Here is an 8077-nt window from a genome sequence, read left to right as displayed (position 1 = left end):
CATCACCAATTATGCAAGGAATAGAAAAACTCCCTAGGTCTGTAAGTTTTTGTGGGATTTTGTTTTGCACCAAAGCAGAGCAATTTTCAATTAGATTTACCGTCATGTGATCCTCAAATTTTCTCTTGTTATGTCCTTCAAAAATTTAGCATAACTAGGCATTTGCATCAAAGCATCGGCAAAAGAAATATTGATATGCAATTTTTTAAATATCTCAAGAAACTTACCGAATTGCGCATCAAGTTTTGATTTTTTCAATGTTGCAGGGAAAAGAGGAGGTACAAATATGTTTTGTTGTGCAGTGGGTGATGGTGTAGAGTTAGAAGACTTACCTTTGGACCTCAGTTTGTTCACCCATTATTTGACTTTTTTCCTTCCCTCTAGACTCTAAAATTTTCCTACTCTTCTACTCGATGGTCTTCACTTGTTTTTTTGGATTGGTCTTTGTGTTACTTGGAAAGGTGCTTGGCTATCTACTTGCTATCATATTTTCTAAATGTCCAATCTGATTCTCTAGCCCCTTTATCGATGCATCTTGGTTTTGGAGTCTAGTTTCAGTGGACGAAATAAACTTAGACATCATTTGCTCCAAATTAGACTTTTCTTCTCTAGGGGGGTAAGATATGTACGTCGTTTTTTTCCCATACGGATCATTCCTTGGATGGTTTTGAATCCCCACATGATTCACTGGTGCCTCCTCACTCACATAGAAAGGGCCACTGTATTGATAGTCCTTAATATAGTGTTCTCCTCCGCACTTATCACAAAATATCACTCGAAGACGCATAGTCGTGCCACCCATATTCAAGCCGTCCAATTTCCTATTCAAGACATCAAGTTGTGCAGTAATAGCAGAAATGCCAGTTACCTGGTGAACTCCTGCACTTCTCCGCTGGTTGTTCCTTTCAGATTGCGGATGATAGCTGCTACCAGCCATCTACTCTAATAACTCATACGCTTCCTCAACAGTTTTTCTCAATAGGTTTTCACATGCAGCAGCATCTAATCATAGTACGATTAGGAGTGAGTAAGCCATAATAAAAGGTTTGAATTATTAAATCAAGTGGCAGTTCTTGATTAGGGCATCTTCGTAATAGATCTTTGAAATGCTCTCATGCCTCATATAAAGACTCTTTCTTGAATTGAGCAAATGTGGTGATATCTGCCCGCAACTTCATGGTCTTAGATGGAGGAAAGTATTTAATGAGAAATTCCTTCGTCATGTCCTCCCATGTGGTGATCGAACCTATAGACAAACAATTTGACCATGCTTTAGCTTTGTCACGTAAAGAGAATGGAAATAAACGCAACGTCACAACATCATCAGAAACTCGATTAAATTTAAAATTATAGCAAATTTCAAGAAAATCTGTGATGTGCGTGTTTGGGTCATCTACTGCAGATCCTCCAAAATGGACTTTATTCTGAGTCATCTGAATTATAGCTGGCTTGAATTCAAAGTGGTTTGCCCGCACAATAGGCCTCACAATGCTGGGGCGTGCACCATCCAAAGAAGGCTGGGCATACTCTAGCATCGGTATGTGGCGTGGCATCTCAACATGTTTATCTTTATGGTGTTCCTCCTCATGCTCATGCTCGTGTTTCTCCATCAGTTCCTTCAGTCTCTGCTGCTGTCTTCTTCTGCGGAAAGTTCTTTCAATTTCAAGGTCAAACTGCTAAAGTTCCACGTTAAGTGACTTTGACATGCACTGGAAAGTTATCTGGAATAGAATATGAAGTGTTAAGAAAAATAAATCAATGCTAAAGAAAATAACTAAAAATAAAATTGTGAAGTAAAAGTCCCCGGCAACGGCGCCAAAAACTTGATCGATCTAAACTTGCACTGTAGAATCTGCAATAACAATTTATAATATCCAAGTTCGAAATAATCTCAAGTGCATGATGTCAAGTAATAGTATAATTTACGAGATTACGAGTATCGTTCCACTGGAGACTGTATTTTGCAACTATTATTTCTAGTAATCAAATTTTTAGCAACGAAATTTGATTGATTGTTTATGATTACTAAAATTAAATATAAAGTCAAAGATAAAATTCCAGAATCAAATAATGAGATATAGAATCTAGAACAATTAATTAAATTTCAATGAGAAATCGATTTGTTGGGAATTTCAGTTCACCTACCCCTCGTTAATTAATTAATTCGTTCGATAGTGATTTATGATTTCGACAGGATTTCATATTCAATTGAACACACCCTCTCGAGCTATGCCAAACTAATTCTACTCAATGAAGTAATTAAATGTATTTAATTATTTATCAAGAGTGAATCGCATATCGATCTATGAAATCCCCTAGTTTTCGTCCCAGCGGACTATGACTATCAGAGCGTATCCAATTTCATATGTCTATGTAAATTGTAGATCCACAGATATGCTACTCGTTCCTATCACAAGCTATTCTCTCGAAGTCACTCGCAATATAACAAAATTGTTAAAGTTAGCTACGCTCTAACAACACAATGAAAAACAATAGCGCACTCAAGAATAAATCAAAAATCGAAACATAAATTAACTAAATAAAATTTCGAGATAGGATCCCCTTAAATCCCAACAAATAATTAAAGTTTAGCTACTAGAATTCATAGTAAAACTAAACAAAACAATGTTTAAACGATAAAATCTAAATAAGAAATACTAGACGAGACGAGATCTGCGAAGAACGGTGCCCGAAAATCTTTGAATCTTCAACTCCAAGCAATTGTTCCAAGATTTTATTCTTCTCTTGATTCCTTGGCAGCTCAATAATGTCTGAATACCTCTGAAAATCGTCCCATCTCCCCTTCCATATCAACCATATCCATAAATAAGTGAAGAAGGCCATGTTGTCTCGAAGGATGGTATAGCTGTTGATCCAATGAAAATCGAGGCGATACAGAAGTGGCCTATTCCTACCACTGTATCAGAGGTACGCAGTATTATCGTCGTTTTATCCACGATTTTTCTCTTATTCCACAACCAAGCAAACCAGATCTTGACTCACCTCTCCTATACCACCCTAGGACTCTACTGGACCCAAAGGAACCACGGCTACACCCCATGCACGAAGCACAGCTCACTCGATCGATAATCACCTCAAACACCCTACGCGACCAACCTCCTCCCCCGAGCTCGATCGGCTTTGTGGCTCGTCCCAGCACTGGCCGAGCCTTTACAGGCCGTGGTTCAGACCCCTCAGGGTCTGGTCCATGACTTGGCATGGCCCCTGCAATGCTGGTCCCCGCCACTCCCCGAACTACCTACTTACGACCCAAAATCAAGAATCGAGAAACACCCTTAATCAACGTTGTGTGGTTACGGCCAATCTTGTACTATGATGTCAGGGTTGCTGGTCTTATTACCTACGCAGTTGCCGTGTATAGAGCCTTGGCGGCAGAGTAGGACCAAAGAGACATCGAGAGTGATAGACAGGGCAAGAGGCCCTATCAGGCACCTCAGCAGCAACAACAGTAGCGACCCCAGTTTAAGAGTCCCTTCCAGGGTCAGCAGGAGAAGAGGCCCTTTCAGGGACCACCGAAAGGCAAGGGTCCTGTTATACAGCAGAAGGCTCCTCAGAATCCTGGTGTATACCTAGTGTTCCAGAAGTTCAACCGCCAGCATCCTGGACACTGTTTGTGGGGATCGGGCAAATGCTTCAAATGCGGAGCCAGTGATCATGTATTGAGAGACTGTCCGCAGTGGAGGCAGCCGAACCAGGTTAGAGTGTTCGCCATGCAGGCAGAGGAAGCTAACCCTGACATGATCCTGTTGACTGGTAACTTATTTAATTCAGCACCGCATTATTTTTTCTATGCATGTTGCGAAGCTTTATTTGGGATTATTAGAACGCTAGGTCATATTTTTGGTGACTTGTGTAGAAATTTTCTCAATTTACACTTGAACCTTAAAACTACGACCCAAATCTATCCAAACTTACCATAACACCTTAAAATTCTCCCATAAACATCTCTTAGACGTAAAATTAAGCTTCTCGACTAAATTTGTGATTTGTTTTAAAACTTTAACCGAAGTTCCGGTTTTAACTCGAATCAACTCGAAACTTAACCAAACTTTAACCATAGTTTATTAACACCTAACCAATCCTTTTTCAACCCAATTCAAGACATATAAAACCCTTGGAAAATCCTATACACCTACTGAAAGTTTGTGCCCTTGTTCGAAAACCCTAACCCCCAACAAGCCCTATGTTCCTTCAACCCTAGGCCTTGACCAACGTGACCAGCCCCTAATCAGCCATCCAAGGACCTAGAATGGACCCTTAGGAACCTACTGGACCAACCTCTACATCCCATGCACGAGGACGTGCGTGTTCCTCTCCCTTGCGCGCGACAACAAGGAAGCGTGGCCTATCCTACGACTACATCCCTTCTGAGCCTTTCCAGCCTTATGTGGACCACCATGGCTTGTGTCTAGGACCCTCACGAGACCAGCCGCTCGCCTAGACAGCACCCTGCGCGGCCTCCCCCGTTTATCCTTCCAAAACCGCAAGCCCTAAACCCTTTGTCCCCAAAACGTGCATCTCCTTTCATCCTTATTTTCCAACCCTTAACCATGAATTTAGGGGTCCCTAAAAATTCTAAAATTCGGCCTTCCTAATAAACCTAACCTGGCAGCCTCTTTGTGCATCAATAAAATGATTTAGAAAGCATGAAAACCTACGTTTTCGGCATGTATAATTCAATAAACGAAAATATCAAGAGGATAACATATTTTTCATGCAAACATGTATCTTTCACACATAATATGATATGAACTATCAGTAAAAAAATATTAAGGCGTGGCTTTGCGTGTTTCACATACAAAAATCAATTCTAGACACGAAGAATGTTAGCGGAGAAACGGAAAAGCCTTGCTGCATTTTTATCCTTCAAAATCACGTGTAGCATCCTTGGGAAAGTGTAGTGTGTGGTGAGTTTGTTGGAGAGAAAACCCTCGGAGTCTAGGTGTTTGAGCGTAAGTTTGATGTAGTTTTAGGGCTTGGGAAATCAAGTTTTTGATATAAAATATTATGATAGAAAGTTAGGCCCAATAGCCTTACTATAATAAGCCCATTAGGCTCATTATAATGTAGAAAAATTATTTCGTTAGGGAAATTTTTGAAAATATTAGCTGAGTTCCCAAAAATTCTTTATTTTCGTCAAAAATCGATTACCGGTTTAAAATATGACTCGACATATAAAAACACCTCAAAAGATACCATTTTCGAAAATTTTACATTAAATATACCATATATTAAATAATTAAAAATAATCATTTAATAAAAATATTATTCTTTTACGGTCCCTAGTCTCCGTTCCTCGATCGCGTCTTGAATAACCTTTGAAACACAGTTTTATGCATTCTAATAGAAAACCATATTTTTAACATGTAAAATGCCTAACACATTCAATTCATGAAATTAAAATAATTTAATTAGGCATTTTTCATTTACCCTATATTTTCATGCAGTTGGATTACGTTATCACATTTTGAACCTTACAACTACAATCAAATCTAGAGCCGATGACTTTTCTTTTTCATCATTATGAAGAAACGACAACATAATTTATCGTCTATATAATTAAATACCAGAGTACATTAGACAATTTTCAAACATTGATATACATGCATTTGAAAATTAAATAAGACCATTGTAGATATTGATGTATAAAGAATAATTTTCGAAAAAATCAATAGACTTGTCATCTGTTTGGTCAGTATACGGGACACGTGAAAATATCTTTCATTCGAATTTTATAAACAAATCGTATATTCTTGCATTATTAGTTTTATACAACTATTTACACACTCACTAATTTACAATTCATTAGTTCTATATTGTTGATCCTTTAGCTCATTAGTTTGCATATATTTATTGTATTTGATCGAACATGTTGCACATTTAGATTCAATCTAAGTTTTTCAGCAGATCATTTTTTTTTATTGATAATCGCTTCATTGGTTTCTAACCCAACTGTGAAACAAACTTTAAATGTTGCACTGATCGCAACCTTGTTACCATATATAACTCTTGTTAAAGTGATAAGTCCTCAATCCAATAATTGACATTAGACTAAAGTTAACGTATTTGATCTCATGAGTTGCAATGTAGTTTTATTGTGCATGAGATTGTTGGAGAACAACTGAACCGTGATCTAAACATGATTTTTGGAATATTTGAACGATTTAAAAAATATGAATTGTATGGTCATTTAGCATGTTCAAACTGATCTGTAAAGTATAAAATCATTCAATACCAAAAACTAACAAACATTAAAAACAAACAAACAAATCTTTTTACTGACAAAATCTGATGACTCTATAATATTGCTTAACTCAAAAAATATAGAATGAAATATTGAATTTCAAACGCCTGTAAAATTCTTGTGCCGTTTATATTTTCAAAGTTCACTTTCACCACAAATTTTATATTGCTTATTCTATTTTATTCTCTAATTTTTAAGAAAGGAATATGATTTATCGTTAACTTTATCCATAATGATAGGAACAAATTGCGTGATAGTTTTAAAATTTTTAGGAATTAGAGTTTTTATATTGAAATTCAAAGAAGGAAAAAACTTGTGTGAGACTGTCTCATGGGTTGTATTTTGTGATATGGATCTCTTATTTAGGTAATCCATGAAAAAATATTGTTTTTATGCTAAAACTATTACTTTTTATTATGAATATCGGTAGGGTTGACTCGTCTCACATATAAGATTCGTGAGACCGTCTCACAAGAAACTTACTCTTCAAAGAATGATTTAACTAATAATAAATTATAAGATAATAACACTATATTTTTACTTTGCTCAAAAAAACAAAAACACTATATTTTTACTCATTATTTAGCATTAGATAATAATGTTAGGAAAAATGATAAGGATTTTGTCGAGTGAAAAGGTGTAGGCCTAACATTTCGTCTTCATGAAAGTGCCGGGCCTACCTCACATCCCCTACTTGTTTTTGTTCTCTTTTTCCTGCACTTTTTTATCACTTTATTTTAAAGATGTAATCGAGTCGAGTCGAGCTGAACTCTTGAATATTTAAGCTTGGTTCGTTTATAATCGAGCCGAGCTCGATCTTTATTTAACGAATATATGCATGACTCCAGAGCCGTGCCTATTAAGAGGCAAATGAGTCCAATGACTAAGGCTCATCTCTTTTTTGAGGCCCAAAAGTTTTAAAATAAAATTATTATATATAATACTAGTTACTAGATAGCCCAAAACCAAGTATTTATTAAATAGAACTTGCTTAGCCTGTTATCGATTTATTCCTCAATTATCCCCAATATTCATCTGCAGATAAGCCTTAATTGACTCCAGTCGTTGCGTCGTCTCTAGGTTTGATTGAAAGACCCGTGAGGAGCTATAAGTCTATTTTCTTGTATTTGTTTTGTTCGGGCTTCTAATTTTTTATTGTAGTTTTTTACTTTTTTGAGGCTTTAGTGGTATCTATAATCTAAGCTTTTTGACTGAAATTTTGATAGAGTAATGCTTATCCGGCTTTCAAATGTTCATATTGCTTATAAAATCTTGTTGAATGTCCCGATCACAGTAGCAAGTGCAGAGCGAAATTTCTCAAAGATAAAGCTCATCAAAACTTTTCTCCGATCAACCATGTCACGAGAAAGATTGAATGGATTGGCTATGTTATCGATTGAGAAAGAAATTGCTGAACAACTTGATTATACAGACATGATTAGTATTTTTAGCTCTAAAACTATTAGGCGGGTTGTTTTTTAGTGATCATTTTAGACATTTCTATTATCTTTGATGCATTGATTTAATTTGAAAAATTGTCATGGAACTAAAAAAATATAAACACACATTATGATTCAGATGTCTCTTTTTAAAAGTTAGACTCATGCTCAAATATTTTTAGGATCGGCCCTGCATGACTCGAGCTTATTCAAGCTTTTATCGGACCTAAACAAACTTAATAAATATGAATTATACATTTAAATTTTCATTAAATTAATTTAAAAATAAATTATATATTTAAAGAAAAATATATCATTCTTATTAAAATTTATAAATTTATTATAATAAATAAATTTAATTTATTTTTCTATA

General features: G+C 35.9%; 1 non-coding gene across 1 annotated transcript; it reads left to right on the top strand.

Annotated features, from left to right (window-relative positions):
* Positions 1-1068: 1068 nt before the first annotated feature.
* On the top strand, positions 1069-1174 carry LOC140815792 (small nucleolar RNA R71). Its single transcript, XR_012114437.1, has one exon. It is a non-coding gene; the product is annotated as a small nucleolar RNA R71 (small nucleolar RNA).
* Positions 1175-8077: the final 6903 nt, after the last annotated feature.

Source organism: Primulina eburnea, chromosome 15 (genome assembly GCF_022965805.1).
Source record: "Primulina eburnea isolate SZY01 chromosome 15, ASM2296580v1, whole genome shotgun sequence".
NCBI classification, from domain to species: Eukaryota; Viridiplantae; Streptophyta; class Magnoliopsida; order Lamiales; family Gesneriaceae; genus Primulina; species Primulina eburnea.
This window is presented reverse-complemented; position numbering and strand designations above follow the sequence as displayed.